The sequence below is a fragment of the Chionomys nivalis genome, chromosome X (genome assembly GCF_950005125.1).
Source record: "Chionomys nivalis chromosome X, mChiNiv1.1, whole genome shotgun sequence".
NCBI classification, from domain to species: Eukaryota; Metazoa; Chordata; class Mammalia; order Rodentia; family Cricetidae; genus Chionomys; species Chionomys nivalis.
In genome coordinates this window covers 56,733,345-56,751,942 of record NC_080112.1, presented here as the reverse complement: position 1 = coordinate 56,751,942, position 18,598 = coordinate 56,733,345, and the positions used below count along the sequence as shown (strand labels likewise).

Genomic DNA, 18,598 nt, shown 5'->3' with positions numbered 1-18,598 from the left:
ATATTTTGTTTATCTGCAAAACGAGCACATGTTGAAATTAGATTTGCATTATAAAACGTATTATAAAGTAGGTCTCTCCATACATTTTAGTCATTAGGTTTCTGAATACCATGAAAGCATTAATACTGTTTCAGAATGAAAAGAATGTGTTTAGTCCAATTTTCCTTTGTATACTTAGATATGTTTTGAGAGGGCTCACTTGTCCTTTCACATATGGCACAGCATGAAAACTCTTACACATGAATTTCCAAGCCTTCAGAGTCATAATCCTAATAATGCTTACTACTTTCAAATTACTTAGTCTATTGTATTTGTCCTAGTAGTGTTTCTGCTGCTGTGATAAACACCATGACCAAAACAGTTTTTGCAAGGAAAGACGTTATTTCAGCTTACAGTTGTAGTTCACTATGAAGGGAAGTTGGGGCAGGAATTGAGGCAGGAACATGAGTAGAGAACAAGGAGGCACACTGCTTAGTGGCTTGCTTTTCATGGCTTGCTCAGCTTGCTTTTTTAGGCTACTCGGGACTATCTGCCCATGGGTAGCATAACCTACAATGGTTGAGCATTCTTAAATCTAACATTAATTAAGAAAATGCCCTAGAGACTTCCCTATGCTCAATCTGATGGAAACATATATCCAGCTGATGTTCCTCTTCCCAGAAACTCAGGCTTGAGATGACAAAATACTAACCAGAACAGTACTCAAATTTAACAACATTATGAATTCTGCCTCATTGAATTCCCCAAAACTGTCAGAATTTAGTTACACTCTTTCCACAGTTTTAGCATGAATGACTTCTAGTCCAATTTCTGATCCATAGACCTTATTCTCTTCTAAAACCTTGGGAGCTGAAGCTTCACTGTCCACATTACTATCAGTGTTCTCAGCTAAGTATCATCTACAAAAATAGTCTTATAAGTTCTCCTACAGCAAGCCATGTCTATTGATATTGCTATTCTTCTGGCCTTGTATATGCAGCCATTTCTATGAAAGACTATGGTTTCATGACAGATTTCCTAGAATACTGGGTCTTACAATCTTTCAGCCCCCTCTTCCACAGTGTTTGTTCCTTGAGCCCTAGTTGAGGGAGTTGTATATAACAGGATTGAGTTCTCCAAAGTCTGTTGAGCCTATATTGTGTGCAGTTGTGGCTTACTGCGATAATCTCCATTTGCTGTAAGGAGAATATTCTTTGATGAGGGCAGTAGCTATACTTGTCTATGGGTATAAGGACAAAATTTAGAATGCAGTAAAAAGTTACGATAGTATAGAACTAGTAGGTTTTTGTATAATATCCTGAATCTCACTAATCAAGGAAGTTGGCTAAGTTTTCAACACCAGGAATGATTTCCCTTCTGTTGAATGTGACTTGCATCCAATTAGACAACTGTTGGTTGCCACCAACACATGAGTGCGACTTATTATGTTTTTATGCATATCTTTCCATGCCAGTAATTGTCAAAATTCATAGGTGTTGCAGCAGGCTAGGACTTGTTTAGAGGTTTAGGAACCACTGAATTTAGAAAGCAGAGAAGAAGCTTTTAGGTCAGATACAGCTTCAGCCATCTGAGTCCTGTGTCCTATGTGTGTTGTTTCTTCAGCAAAGGGGCTCATCCTAACCCCTGAGAGCAACATCTATAATTTATATTGTTTGGAGAATTCCTTGGATTCTCATGATCAACTCTTTGAAAGATTTCTCAAGTCTGGTACTAGAGGTTTCGTTACTCTATAGCTCTTAAGAGGAACATTTTCAGCCCATGTTTCCTTTAACATACATACATATATATATATGGATACATATATAATGAATAATATCATATAATACATATGAATACATGTATATGTTTATTTATGTATTGTGTATAAATTTAGGTAAGTATAAAATAATTTGATTCTTTGTGGCTACATCCAACAATTTTGGTGTGATTTGTCCATCTCCTTTTGTGTTGACTTCTGTCACCACTTCGCAGTTGGAATGCCATTCCTGTTATTCCATTTCCAGCTTCAAATCATCTTCAACCTGCTACTTCCTTCTCTAGCCTTTCCTGAAACCTATGGTTTCTTTATACTTTCCTGATTTCTGTTTTAACTCCAACTAGTATATTAACATCTGAGGATTTGAAGCTGGATATCCCAGATGTGTGAGAATATGTGGCATTTGTCATTGTGGGTCTTGGTTATCCCCACATAATATACTCTTTTCTAGGTTGACCCTTTTTTTTCAAGTTTAATGATTTCATTTTTCATAACTGAATAGTATTTCATAGTGTATATATGTACTATATTGTACTATGTTTTCATTATTCATGTGTTTGTTGAAGAACATTTGGGTTGTTTATATTTTCTGGTTATAGAGAATAGGGCAGCAATGAACATAGCTGAGCAAGTATTTGTGGAGTAGGTTATTGATTTTTTTTGACATATGCCAAGAAGTGGCATGTCTGGGTCATATGGTAGGTCTCCTTTTAGATTTTTGGAGGTTCTCCACAATTATTTCTAGAGTGGCTATAGCAACTTGCATTCCCACCAATAGTGAATGAAGGTTCCTCTTTCTCCACATCCTCTCCAGAATTTATTTTCAGTCATTTTATTAATATTGGCCATTATGATTGAGGTAAGATGAAATCTCAAAGTTGTTTTCATTTGCATTTTCCTAATTGCTAAGAATAATTAACAGTTTTTGAGGTGTTTCTTAGTGATTTTTTTTTTATTGAGAACTACTATTTAGATTCCCCAACCCATTTTTAATTGGATCGTTTGTTTCCTTGACTCAGTTTTTGAGTTCTTTCTATATTCTGGATGTTAATCCTCTGTCAGATATAGAGCTGGCAAAAATTTCTATTGTTTGACTTGGTTTCTTCTGTTTCCTTTTTTATTCAGTATAAAAACTCAGCCCATGGGATGGTGACATCCATATATTTCTGTTAACTCTCTTCTGGAGCTGGGCGGTGGTGGTGCACGCCTTTAATCCCAGCACTCAGAAGGCAGAGGCAGGTGGATCTCCCTGAGTTCGAGGCCGGCATGGTCTACAAGAGCTAGTTCCAGGACAGGCCAAAGCTACATAGAAACCCTGTCTCGAAAACAAAACAAAACAAAACTCTTGTGGGAAGCCCTCATTTACACATTTGAATGTATACATATTTAATGCCTTATGTGTTTCATAGTTTAGTCAAGTAAATTGTCAAAATTGATTTCCATAAAAATGTCATTTGCACATTTCTTTCTCCTTGCATTGTTTGTCACTTTGAATATGTTAACATTGTCATAGACATAAGATAAAAATACTCAAAATTTATAGGTATTATGAAAACTTACAATTCTTCAGTTCTAATTTTCTAAGTTTGCATATATTTAAAGTTGCTAAGTCAATATTAATTATTTGTTGATCTTAGACTCCTAGTTCCAAGAACTACAACATGTTTTTATTAATATTTTTTTCTGGGGAATTATAGCATAATTATATTCTTTCTTCACTCTAAACCCTCCCACATATACTCTGTATTCTTTGCTCTATTTCAAATTTTTGGCCTCTTTGTCTGTAATTGTTGTTACATCCATTATAAGTATATACAAATACACACACAGACACACACACACATATTCTTAAATAAATAAATACAGCATGCTAAGTTCATATAATGTTAATTATAAGTATATGTTTTCAGAGCTGCCATGTTGTATTAGATAACACACTGATGTTATTTTCTGGAAAAAGACTGTTTCTCTTGCTCTGCTCTTGGCATTCTTTAGTTGCCTACAATTCTTTATCTATGGTAGAGGCCTTATGATATTTTTTCCCTCCTATGCTATCATGTCTCTTAGTATTGTCCTTATTCATATAGTGTTTAGGCTGCCATCTTGGGGAGACTTTATGTCCACTGCTTCTCTGACATTTCTAGGATGCAATCTCAGAGCAAACTTTCTAATTTATTCCTAAAATCTTCCAGCACCCTCTTCTGTAATGACCCTGAACCTTTGCTTCAGGAGGTGTGCTGCAGACTAATCAGCTAGGATTTGGCTCTATGACAACATTTTCATTGGTTGTGGTTTTCTGTTATAGGCTCTGTCTACTACAAAGAGAAATGTTCTTCATGGGAGTGGTGGTGGTGAGAATTACACTTATCTTCAGATATAAAGAATAAATATTTAGAATGTAGCTAGAGATTGTTCTGGTTTGGTAACAGGCTAGTTGTAAATTCTTTTCCAAAGACCACGAATTCACTAGCCCTGACTATTTAACTAGGTTTCTAGTATTACGTCTGACAGTCCTCTTGTGGAGTAGGCTTTTATTTTGAATCCTGGGGTTCATCTAGGTAATTGTTATTGGCAGACATTTCTATAGAACTGGTGGATTTTTTTAAGGTGGGAATAGTACATGCCTTGGTCTTTCATATTGTTTGTGTTTTTGAAGTGAGATCTGGGCTGTGACCTAATTTTGTTAGGGTTTATCTGATATCAACAGAGCAGATTGGAGCAGCAGAGGCAGATATGCTGGTTGGTTTGGGTTCAGAGATTAGAAAAAGCTTAGGAGGAATGACCTCAAACTCAGGGGACTGGGAAAGTATCCAGGATGTGTTTCCTGTTTCACACTTGGAGTTTGTGGCTAGATGTGGAGCCTGAGGGGGATGTGAGTGTGGGGGGACCAGGAAGACTCACCTGGTTAGTGGTACAAAGGGGGCCTAAATGTTGGAATAAGGAAGGCAGATAATAGTAGACTCCTAGAGCTTGGTAATAGCACTAGCAGGGCTGGCCAGACTAGATTGGGGCACTGAATCTGGGATTGTGGGTATATTTGGAGGTTTGGGGAGGGTGCATGTAGAGGAGAATCAGGCAGAGTCAACCAGGTATACTCCTGAGAAATGAGATAAGTTTAAGGCATATAGTTTCACTAGAATACTCAGAGAAACATGTAAATATTTAATTAGTAATTTTTGATTCAAAGTCTTGATTCATAAAATAATTTTTAAAATAAATTTATTATCTGTAAAGCTTTGGCCAACACTTACTGTGATATACATTTCATTGTGACCTTTTTACCAAGGTTATGAATCAATCTGAAATGGCTTTTATATTTTCTGTAAGAAAAAATCTTTATACTTTTATGTATGAGGACAAGCTTGGACTAGGATACACAGCCTGTTCATAAGCTCCGACAAACACTTCAGATAAATTTCCTTAACAATATTTAGGTTTCCAATATACTGTCCTAATTACACCCAGGAAATACTTGTGTCATAAAGCTACAACTCACAACTAGCAACATAATCCTCAGTAACATGCTTTCACAAAGTGGCCATTATATTAATACAAATTGTATTCACTATCAAGGCTTCAACAGCTTAGTCTACTAATTTTCTGCAATGCCACAGCTACAGTATGTTGAAAAATAAATTAAGATGGGAAAGTGATGATAAATTTAATGATTGTCTAGAGCTTGGGATTCAGGAAAACAATTACTTTATAGCAGTAACATGTATTAGGGAAGAAAAGTAAAAATTATCCTGCAGTTTTATATGGGTTTCTTCACACAAAAGATGCATTAATATATGTAGCTAGCAGTATTATCTATCCTGCTCGTCCGCCTGGGCTGATTTTTCTCTACCTGCCTGTTCCCAAAGCTGCTATGAAATAACCACTTTGAGGTTGATTATCAGTTATAATGTCTTAGGCTTCTTATTGGCTGGCTCTAAATACAAAATTAATCCATTTCTATTAATCTATATATTGGCATGAGGCTGTGGCTTACCTATATGGCATGTCCCTCCTTTGGTGGCTACATGGTATCCCTTTGACTCTGCCTACTCTGTCAATTACAATCTTATCTCTCTCTCTCTATAGATAGATAGATAGATAGATAGATAGATAGATAGATAGATAGATAGATAGATAGATAGATATTCCCACTTGGCTTTACTCTGCTAAGCCATTGGCCAAAATAGTTCTGGTCAACACACACACAAAGAAGGACATCCCACGTCAGATATGAGAAAAAGGAGGCATTGGGGGATAGATTAATTGATAAAGTGACTCTCTCATAAGTAGGCAGACCTGAACTCAATTCTCAGAACCCACATAAAAATTCATTGTTTCTTGATGTGTAGCTATAATCCCAGTATGAAAGAGATAGAGATAGGGCATCCAGGCGCTCATTGGCAAACAAGTCAAGCCTAATTGGTAAACACAAGGCCAGTGGTAGTCCTAGTCGTATAGGAGGTTTACAGCATTTCTGATGATGAAACCTAATGTTTTCGTCTGGTTTACACACACACACACACACAGACACACAGAAACACACAGGCACATGCACTGAAGGATGCACACATGCACAGTGTATGTATGTATATGTGTGTGTGTGTGTGTGTGTGTGTGTGTATATATATATATATATATATATATATATATATATGTACAAAAATTGAGAAAAAATGAGAAGTGCCAAGGGAAGTTTACTAGCATGTATATCTTATATGTAAATTCTAAGTACCAAAGATATACTGTTTAGATTTCAAGAGTAAGCTAAAAACAGAGAAACATAGTATAGGGATGACCAGATGTGAGCTGACAGCTAAAGTATGCCAAACAATACGAAGACTTATTCTTTCTCCATCACTAAGAATTGCTTGTCATTTTGTAATATTTTTTCCTGGTACAGAAAAAGTAATGTCTTTGTAATGAAGATTTCTAGTATAACATTTGAATTGCATTGTAAAATCATAAATTCTGTGGTTTGAGAGCTCCTTCTGTGCCAGATGAATCTTAAATATTCATCTCAAAATAATATTTATGCTAAAGAGGTATATTTTAGAATGTCTTATTCTCTTCTATAGTCATATTTTGGAGTGACATTCTAATATACTACAATTTTAATAACCAGTGCCATGAAAACAAACAAAAAAGAAGATAATCTGAAACTTTCTAGGTAGAACATAACAAGTAGAATACATAATTAAAATGGAAATCTGCATGTTAATACTTTCTTATCACTGTCAGAAAAATTCTTTAAACATATTTGTGATTCTCATGTAATTTACTAATTATTCATAGGAAATACTGTGTCATAAGTCTACAACCAATAACTAGCAATGCAATTTTTTTTGTTGGAGGAGTGTCAGTAAAAAATCTAATAATTGGAAACAAGATGAACAAAGTTAAAATGAGTGTGATATAAGTTGTTAGGTTAATTGGCCAGAATTCTTTTAAAATTATTATTTAAAATACTATTAATTGACCCCACCAGCTTCAACACTTGGGAGAGCTGACCCTGTGGCCAGAACAATACAATAGAATCAACCCTGTTAGTGGAGGTGTGGGTGAGCCAGCACTAAAGTACTAAGTATAGAAGAGCTGCCCTTATGTCTCTTCTGTGTTGTGGCGACTTGGGCAAGGGAAAGATGCTCCCCACCCACTAATCAATGCCTGGGCCAGATGGAAGAGTTGGCCCTGTGGTCATAGGAATGGGAAAGGCACCCCGACCCCTACCAGCTACAACACTCAGGAAAGCAGGCCCCGCACCTCATTAAGGTAGCACATTAGAGCCAACCCTGTTAGTTCAGGTGTGGATGAGTCAGCTCTGAAGTTGTGAGCATGGGATATTTTCCCATTATCCATCTGTCTTGTGGCCCCTCCCCACCCATCAACACCTGAGGCAGGTGGGAGAGCCAGCTCTATGGTCATAAGTGCAGGAGAGCCTACCCTATTAGCCCAGGTGTGGGTGAGGCAGCTTTGAAGTTGTAATCTTGGGAGAGCTGTCTCCACTTCTCATTTGGCAGACAAAACCTACAGCTTCCCAGGTCCAAACCTAAGGATATGACTTGACCTGTCCCAACATCCACTGCATCTATAATCTGCTGGAGTACCTGAAGAAAGCTGACCCACAGACCCAAGTCTGCGGGATATCCACAATACAGGGAAACAATAGGATACCCAGGAAGAGTCCTAGTGAGGACCCCGCATTGATAGTGTAATAGAAATCAGAGGCCTAGAACCAGACCAATGACTTCTTGCAAGGAACACCTGCAAGTAAAGATTACGGACAAAGGGATCTACAATGTTACTTACTGTGTCATACTGTGCTTCCATAATGAGACTTTTAGTTTTTTTCCCACTTTTAAAAATTTTACCATTTTATCTCTTAAGTTTTGTTTTCTTTGGAGACTTTCAGGGGCATAGGGCAAATACAAAGGAACAGGGAAATAAATGAGATCAAGATAAATGATGTAAAAGATACACAGAATAAATAAAAAATTTAAAATAAATAAAATACTATTAATTATCTGAGATAATACAATGAATTTTAATAAAATTTACCCAAACTATTCTATTCATCCTATTTTAACCCCTGCCATTCTACTATACCAACCACAACATCATGTGTTCCACTTTAACATTAATTTAGTAATTGTTAACTCAAAATTTTGATTTCCATATATTTCTGGGTGTGGAACATCCATTGGAGCATGTTCTACCTAACAGGAGCAACACCTTTAAATGAAACTAACTGCCTCCTGCCACTGGAAGTCATCAGTTTCCATAGCTCCTTGGTTAGGAGTGAGGGCTTACGGACCTCTTACCAGTCCATGCTTTGTGGATTAGCTTGATCTGGTCCAGGGAACAGCTGCTCTGAGTTCATGAGTGGAGCGCTTCTGTCATACCCAGTAGACAATGCCTCTATTGAGTCCTCCCTTACCTCTCACTTTTACAGTCATTCTGCTTCATCTTCTATAATAGAGTCTGAGCCTATGGGAAGAAGCATGGTATAATGTCCCATTTCCATCTGAACATTCCTTAATCACTTACTCTTTAGTCTTTGGCCAGTCGTGTTTCTGTATTAGCCATCTATTTACTCTATGAAGAAGCTTCTTGAATGAAGTATGAGAGCTACCCCAATTTACAGTTAGAAAGATTTTAACTTAGAGGGCAGTTTGATGCTATGCTTATTTTCCAAATTATTAGCAGTAGGTCACCCATGAACGCATGAGCTTTTAGACAGATTAGCAGTATCAGGCATGTGTTTTCTCTTGTGAAGTAGGACTTAGATCCAATCAGAAAGATCCCAGTTACCCCAACAACATTCACACCACTCTTGTACCTATGGGCATATTTTACCATGCTGGTCTTTAGTTCATAGGGTTCAGAGCTGGGTCAGATTATTGATGGGTTTTTATCCAGTCAACATGAGACATTCCAGTACTATGAAAGCTAACCAGAATGGAGGAAATTTCCTTGTCAATACTAAATTGATTTATCTCTGTCCTGTGACCAATGTATGTGGTGTATTTAGCAATAGGGTCTTGATTTCCAATGGTTAACCAAACGCAATAACAGTAGCCTGTATTGTTTTAGGTACATTCACAACACCTCTGAACGTATAACTTGGGCGGACGTGTCCCACACCTGGCAATAGGCTTTCTACTTGGCTACTTCAACCTTCTCGAATAAACCTAATTCTCTGAGATACGTAACTCCAATTAAACTATTTTGTGTGTGTGTGTGTGTGTGAAGGTTATAAACTAATAGGTTACCACGTGCCTTTTTCAAACATACCCTTAGTTATCCCTCCCCTAGCACTCTATACTCTATCTTGCCCTCCCATACCTTGCTGTTCAAACCTCCCTCATCATTATTTCCTTTATCCCATCATATTACCTGGATTCTACTATCACTTCTTCCTTAAAGTCTTTCTTCCCTTTCTCCACTAATGGGCTCTTTATAATTAGTAAGAAAAAATTTCAGACAGCAATAAATTCAGAGTGGAAAAGGATTATCTTTGTATTAAAAGAATAAATTCAGAATATTGTAAATCTTTCATTTTTACAATGAATACAACAATGTATTAAAATATTCCTAAAATATGATGCTTATATAAAATGGATTTCCATGGTTAGCATGACAATTAGAATACATAGTTCCGAAGTCTAATTTTGGATACACTATTTTGAGTCAACTGATATGTGTGCACACACATGCATTAGTTCATCCATTTTTGTATATCCTAGTACTAAGAAGCATTTACCTTTTCATTTTCATCTGTATTTTAATACTTTAATTAATTTTTAATTCAATTTAAGTAATTCAATTAATATTTTAATATATCATATGCATACATTACACAATATACATATTATTTACACATGCATGTATATGCCCTTTTATCCCCCATAGTATCTTTTTCATTTTTCAACAGTGAACCAATCAATATTCAGGTGTTTAATATGTTGGTAGTAAAGAAAATATGGTTTTACTTTGTATAAATATTAATTTATATAAATCAATTATATTACATACTTAAACAGTTTTTTACATTATAACTAATCTCTGTTTTTATGGAGAGAGAGAGACAGAGACAGAGACAGAGCAATTTGTGTCTTCAGGCAGCCAGTTGATATCAGGTGTCTTCCTCCTGTTTCTGAGATAATGATTCTTTCACTGAACCTAGAACTTACTCAGATGAATTACCATTGCCCCATATCCACATCATCACAAATAATAATCCATTAAACAGTCTCACAGTTGATTTTTCGGAGTGAGACTTTCTCTGTTATTTAAACTAGAGAGTCATGTGGCTGCATTATTGCAAAATGTATATTTCTATGATTTTTTCCAGTGAGTTGTCCAGCTTGCATTTCTCTTAGCACTAGTTGATGCATTTCATGATACATTATTCCTATTTGTCACTGAGTCGTATTTTGTTTTTCACCAAAGAGTGATCGTTTTTGTTTTTTTTTTTTTTTTGGTTTTTTTTGGGTTTTTTTTTTTTGGTTTTTGGTTTTTCGAGACATGGTTTCTCTGTGGTTTTGGAGCTTGTCCTGGAACTAGCTCTTGTAGACCAGGCTGGTCTCAAGAGTGATCGTTAATGTGTTTTAACTCTAAGATTTATCAAGGTGTTTTAAACACTAATGTTTTCCTGATAATCTCTTATTATTATCAATCTACGAAATCATTCTTCATAAAACCTTTGATACTTCATACTTTGTTAATACAACATGAAAATAACAAGCTTAGTTCAGGAGGACAGATATCCTAGTGATTCTGCTACGTTTTATACTCACTGATACATGATTCTTCATGTATTTAGTTTCTAATTAAAATGTTTTCAATGGGAAATAATGGAATAGGAAGTATAAAGTAGGGTGTAAGATCAGAGGACATGGTGTGACTACCATCAAAGACCTTTGAAAATGTCACATGGAAGTTTCCTAAAACATATACATATAAAAAGAATTCAGTGTAGTTACCCTAAAACCAGATGGCAAATCCTCTCCCAGATACTATTGACTGTTATAGAAAATATTTCAGTGAAGGTTATGATTTAACTCTTTTTCAATTTGTTGGTCAATCATGTCCATAGACACGCACACATTATATTTTGTTGTCATTGTACTTGATGGTAAGTATCGTCAGAACTTAATGTTAAGACCCTACTGCTGAAGACACCATTATAAATCACAAAGAAATCAAACATCACATCATAAACCACATATAAACAATTACTATCAAAAATTGATACATATCTTCTGTATCAATAAATGATGAAAACATGTTATTTGCCAACTTTTAATAAGAGAAACCAAATTTTCCATTATTTAAGTTATGGGTTCACTTACATATAAATTAAAGATAATACTTTGATGTAAAATAGAATTAAATTCACCTTTATTCTAAAAGCCTCAAAGTATAGAAGACCACTAACATGTATCTGTACTACTTTTTTTAAAATACAGTGGAAATAAAGATTCAGTATGCCATATTAGGAGCCGCATAAGAGCATAAATATGAATTATATTGGTTCTAAATCCTTTAGTCAACTATTGACCTAACCTTTGTGAAATGCACCTAAGAATTCAAGACTGCTAAAAAATTGCCAGGCAACAGGAAGATAACATATTCAGTTGAATAAGATGAAAGTGAAATGAGTAAAATCTCTTTCCATCACTACTCTTCTCTCTCTCTCTCTCTCTCTCTCTCTCTCTCTCTCTCTCTCTCTCTCATATATATATATATATATGTATGTATATATATATATATATATATATATCACAAAGTGGGGGGAGAGAAAGCATTAATATGCATGTGCACATGTACAGAGTAACAAATTCACATAACAATTATGATTATTGAGATATTTCATTCAAGTACTATCTATTCTATAGCCGACTGAAGAAATTCATCTCACAAGTGCTTAGAAATCAGTGAAAATGGGTTGGATCCCTCAGGAAGAATATATTCAAAGGGAAAGGGAGAAAGGATAAAATGATTAATGTGCCATTCTTATTTGTAGGATCCTTTACTGATAGAAAAATGTCTAGGTTTTATGAATTAATGTTAGTAAAGGAAGTTTGGTTTTTATAACTTACTTCAGAAGGAAAAAATGGGGGGCCAGAAACCAGATTGAAAAGAAGACTAAACATCTTTCTGAGTCTTTCCAATTCCCTTCCTTTCAAAGTACTCAGAATTCCAAGTAACCATGCTATGGAGTATTTCTGCTATCATTTTCTGATTCACATAACCTCAGATGATTTAGGAAAATATAACGTATTGAACTGCATATTTTTTAACATGAAAAATGTGCAGGTTTTTTAGTTTATTTAAAGGATTGTTAACTGTGCAAATCTCAGGGCACAGTTGGAGTAAAGTAGTCAAGATATAATTATGGAGGTCAAAATTAAATATAATTAAGAATATATTCATTGGAACTCAGATATTTTATTATTTTCAAGTTTGATTTGATGTATAAATACTATAATTTTAATAGCTTTAATTCATTACTTTAATCAAACCATTTAAGTGCTGACTTTTCTGTTGGGACTACACTACCTAGCTACATTAAGGAGTTGAAATTTAAATTCACGAGTGAAACCGCTAAGTTCAATTCCAAAAGGTTATCTGTTTTATATCTTGGGTTTCTCAACTAATATTTTTCAAATGGATATAAGGAATGAATATTCTTTATTATTATGCAAGTTTGCTCCTCAAATTTTTTCAGCTACCAGACTAAGATTTTTGATTGGAAAATATTTCATTTTCATGTGATGTTCTAATTTTTGTACATCATTCCAAAAATGCTTGCCCTGAAATGATAAAATACACTATGCTCTAAGCCATTGCACTACATTGGCCATTAATTAGTTAAACCCAGGTAGTTTAACTAATTGCTAAAATAACATAGGATAGATACCGATGGAATTTGACAGACTAAAAGCTAGTTCTCTGAAAAATGCAACTCCTCATGTTCACCAAAACCATCCTGTCATATTAACTTAACTAAGTGCATGTATTCTCATAAACACTCAATTGTACTATAACTTCCTGATTCTTTTTTTTAAATATTTATTTATTTATTTACTTATTATGTATACAATATTCTGTTTGCGTGTATGCCTGCAGGGCAGAAGAGGGCACCAGACCTCATTACAGATGGTTGTGAGCCACCATGTGGTTGCTGGGAATTGAACTCAGGACCTTTAGAAGAGCAGGCAATGCTCTTAACCACTGAGCCATCTCTCCAGCCCTATAACTTCCTGATTCTTTGCCCATAAGTGAACCTGAAAAGACCATGTCACCCCTCCACACTTACACACAATAGTTTCTTCATTTTCTGTATATATTTTGCTTTTTACAATCATAAAATTTATTAACTGTAAGGCCCATTTTCTCTAAAGACTGATTAAAAGGCAGCAGCCTTAAAAATAGAAATGTCATTTAGTATGAAAGTAGTGTTCAGGACATAAAAACATATTATCCATTTTGTATTTATCAAATAAAATTTATGTATACAGACATTTTCTTTTCAAACACACATAGGAAGAAAATCATACATTTTAAATATGATGAATAGGTTGAGAGTTCCAACATTTTTGTTGCCTATTATAATGAAATTGTGTGCTAAGACTCTTAAAACAATAGAGACAGCATTTGTTTATAAGTTTAATTGCTTTGGATTAAATGTTGAAAGATATGAGCCAAGAGAGCTTATTAAGCTGCAACGAGGACAAGTGATGCTTAAAAAGTGACACCACATCAACACTTTATCTGGAGGTCTGTTGCTATTTCTATCTTAAGTCCTAATTGCGATTTTCCTTAAAATGGTTCTCAAACGTGTGGACCATAGAAATGTAATAAAAACAAAAAAATGTTAATGCAGAAAATGTGCCTGATGAATAAAATGTGGTTTCCAAACGAAAGAACATTTCTACTTTGTTAATATCTATGCTGGAAGACAAACTTTGGAAAAGGTCATTTCTTTTATTCCTAACTCCTACCTCTTCAGGGATTCCATATAGTAATAATCAAAACTCATTTCCAAATTATGTATGAATTCATGAGTGAAGGTATACCAACACTGCAGTAATTACTATAAAGTCTTTTAGGTGAATAGCTGGGTAATATTGATTTTCTTCTGTGTCGGTAGCCATATCCATCTATTCCTCACAGATCAGAAATACAGTGTCATTACTGGCCTTAGCGCTGTTATAGCTATCTTCCTAGAGGCAGATTAGGTCAATGGGGCCACATATGATAAAATTTTATTTCCAATTCAGAGATTATTCTGTTTTACTGCTTAACTGGTGATCCATTATAAAATCATCCTTTTTTTTTTTTTCTGTGTATAAAGCTTCAGACTTCAGACAACCGTTGACACCTCATGTTATCAATCAACAATTTATGGAGTACTCACTGGAGAATTTCCCCCTATCCAATATGGTTGTATATTTACTAGTTAGACTCTAATACATTAGAACAACTAAAATAAAGCCTTTAAATTTTGTTAGAATAATAAATCCTTCATTACTATTTTACGGTGAGTTTATTTTGAGGAATATCCAAACAGCTAGAAAATATTATCTAAAAAAAGTCTTTGTAAGAATTTTTTGGGGGAAAGTTCCATTAAGTATCTCCACTTTTATATGAAAATCAAAATACATGAGACATTGGGGAGGTTAAGGGACTTACTAATAGCTGTACAGGAGTAAGTGGCTGAGTCAGGTTTGGAAATTGTTCTGCTTGTTTGTTTTGACAGATTCTTTCTCTAGAGACATGTAGCCATTTCCACTTTCCTGTGAGCATATAGGCAACTGAAGTTCCCCTCAGGCCTCTGAAAATTAAGACTTTGTATAAAATATTTCTTTCATTGTTGTTTTCAATTTCCAGCTGTGGTTGAAAAATATATAAGGTAAATTTACCATCCTGCTCACTTTGCATATATGTGCCATTCTGGATTTGATTTCCCCATTCTAAGCAAGTGCTCTATAAACCAGCACAGTATTCTTTAAGTGTAAAATTAATAATTTTAAATATATCCATATTTATGTGACACAGGCTCTAAAACATTTTCATTTTAGAAAAGGCTCTATACCAATATCTGTTTTTAAAAATCCAATCATCCCAAACACAGCACTGTAATCTGACAAGAATCCACCAGAATATAACAACATAATATATCAATAAATGATCAGAGAAAGGGGAACACTGATCTATTTTCAGTATATGGTCAGAATTCAATACTGAATTTAAAAAAGACATGCAAAAAGACTGGAATAACTTGAAATAAAATGTAATATGTCTTATTTTCTTGTTCCTCAGTCTGAACTTTGAACTTTGGATTTTGCAAAAAGAAAATTCTGTTTTTATTCATTAGAATAACCTATGCTTAAATCATTACTTCTGAGTTTTTATTAGCTCGAAGCTAAAAATCCAAAAGGATATGTATTGTATTTATATAACTTGCATTGAGTATTTCTTTACATTTTAATAAGACATTAAAGATAAAATTTGAGAATATGAACATATTACATTTATAGACAGACTTAGGTAGAATATATTCATAGTTGCATATAGGAAAATTTTAGTTAATCAAATGGAAATTGCATATAAATGATCTCAAAATTCTTTAATGTCTATTAGAAAATATTAAGAAAAATATCTGAAAGATATTTATATTAATGTGCATTATTTCTGCATCATTAGTATCAAATTTAATGTGCATTCTAGATTATTATATCACTACACTTTTTAATCTTTAAAAACACGAAATAACTAAAATACGATAAATACAGAATACAATGATTCAGAGTCAGATTACGACATGGTAATGTTTATGCAGAGAAGGGGAAAAGAGTTTTCTATAGAGTTTTTTTTCAGTAACATAGAGGTGTGAGGATGTATGTGGCACATAGTGATAACACCAGTAGATTCACACACCCAAAGCCAAGATTTGAATATGAAAGTGGCAGGCAATGTGGAAACCAGACAAGGTTAAAATGAATATTCTATGATCAAACACAATAGTCTTAAATTGATCCCACATAGCATAGCAATATAAGGAAGGATATGAATCAAAGAACCTCTGATGTTCAGGATTTCTATAACAATACAGGTGAAACATTTTCCTCATCAATTCATTCACTAGCGTGAAGATACATAATGTCTCCAACTTATTTGCACTGTCTAGTACCTTGGATTGGAGTTTTTTTAATTAATTAATTTATTTATTTATTAGAGATTTCTGCTTTCTCCCCACCACCGCCTCCCATTTCCCTCCCCCTCCCCCATCAAGTCCCCCCTCCCTCGTCATCCCTAAGAGTAATCCGGGTTCCCTGCCCTGTAAGAAGTCCAAGGACCTCCCACCAATTATTAAGAAAGTTTTAAAATTTCTTACAGATCTTTCACTATCCAGAAGGCAGACATGAAATAGGAAGTATTCATAATTTTAGATTAAAAAAAATCATCTGAAATTGCTTGACAAGTAATTGATATATATTGTCAATTATTTTAACAACAAATATTAGGTGCCTTGTTAGCGCAGTAGGTAGCGCGTCAGTCTCATAATCTGAAGGTCGTGAGTTCGATCCTCACACGGGGCACAATAATTTGGGCTGGAGAGATGGCTCAGAGGTTAAGAGCATTGGCCTGCTCTTCCAAAGGTCCTGAGTTCAATTCCCAGCAACCACATGGTGGCTCACAACCATCTGTAATGAGGTCTGGTGCCCTCTTCTGGCCTTCAGGCATACACACAGACAGAATATTGTATAAAGAATAAATAAATAAATATTTTTAAAAAACAACAACAATATTAAACATTCTCATAGTCTTAAAGAAGTGATGAATGCCAATATTATTTGGACATTTTAATTTAATTATTATATACCACTCAACCAAGAAATAGCAAATATTATAACAATAAAGATTTTCAATAAAATTAAATAATCACATGTTTTTACATTTTGGTTGGTAATTATTTTCCATAAATATTCTCTTCCAGAAAAATAAGAAAATAATATGTTTGAGTTACACATTTTTATAATCATGGATAAAAGATTTACATATAACAACTCATGTTTGACTTAGTAGGATGTTTCAGTCAGAAAAACATTTAAAGATATATTTTATTTTTATTTTTGAGTATGGGTGATTTTTGTCTTCTTGTTATATATGGGTACCGCATGTGTGGACTTCCTGAAGGAGCCAGAGAGTGTCTCTGATCCTCTGGAACTGGAGTTAAGATGACTGTGATCTGACATGGCATTGCAGAGAATCAAAGTGTAGTCCACTGAGAGAGCAATCAATATTCTTACCACTGAGCAATCTCTCCAACATCATTAGAAAATTTTTCCTTTGGTTATTCAGTTTCCTATCATACTCTGCTATACCCAAAACTCTGTTAAAGATTTACAGTAATAATTTAAATTACAAAAATATATAAATGCATTTTCTATTACAATTATTTTTCAATAATTCCTTGTTATTTGTTTCATTGGTTCATCTAAACTTTTAAAAAAACTTATCTGTTAATTATAAGCCAAGAAACCTTTGCTATTTTTCATGGTTGTTATCATGTCTGATGGGGAGAGATTAATTGAAACAGAATAGAGAAGCAAGACGATTGTCAAACAGCAGGTGCATTGTATTTTATGAAGTGTTCTCAAAAAATACACACTGCATGAATAATGCATATGAAGGATAGTGTGGAATATTGTGTGGCAAATAACATTAAAAGTCATATATACAAATAATCCCTCAATTATTCAAAAATGAACACCATGTTGTCTAATACTTTTAGTTTTGTAAGACATGGAAAATTCACCCTAGGGGATCTAGGTAGACTTAGGAGGACTCTTGTTCTTTGTATGAAATGTAAAAAAAAGGAATATATGCACATTCAGACACACAGAGAAAAATAGAATATTAAGGCATTCAAAATCCTTGCTTAACATTTTGTTAATTTCCATGATATATTTACAATTTATTCTAAGGTTGACTTACATTCAATATAACAAAATATTATTGAAATTCTATTTCTATAGCTTTATTTAAAGTTTAACTATTTCTGCTCTCTTTTCAAATAGCTTACATAATCTATTTTATAAGCATTATACACAATTAACTGAACTTAAGTGGTATGTATCATTACTGTTCACATTGTACATATAAAGAAACAAAACTTAGCAAATGTAGAAGGGAGAATCAAGGTATTAAATAAAGCAGCACTGGCCTTTTGACATAATGATGCATTACATCCAAGCCCAATATCTTTAGTTTAGTAGTTTTCACATTTATATTTAAGTACTATAGGGAACAACAATAGAAAGGTAACTACGAACC

General features: G+C 34.2%; 1 protein-coding gene and 1 non-coding gene across 2 annotated transcripts in view; both read left to right on the top strand.

Moving 5' to 3' along the window:
- The window catches only part of Il1rapl1 (interleukin 1 receptor accessory protein like 1), a 653,936-nt gene that overhangs the window by 68,468 nt on the left and 566,870 nt on the right, over nt 1-18,598 (top strand). The window lies entirely within an intron of this gene.
- Nucleotides 16,788-16,860, top strand: Trnam-cau (transfer RNA methionine (anticodon CAU)). Its single transcript has one exon. It is a non-coding gene; the product is annotated as a tRNA-Met (tRNA).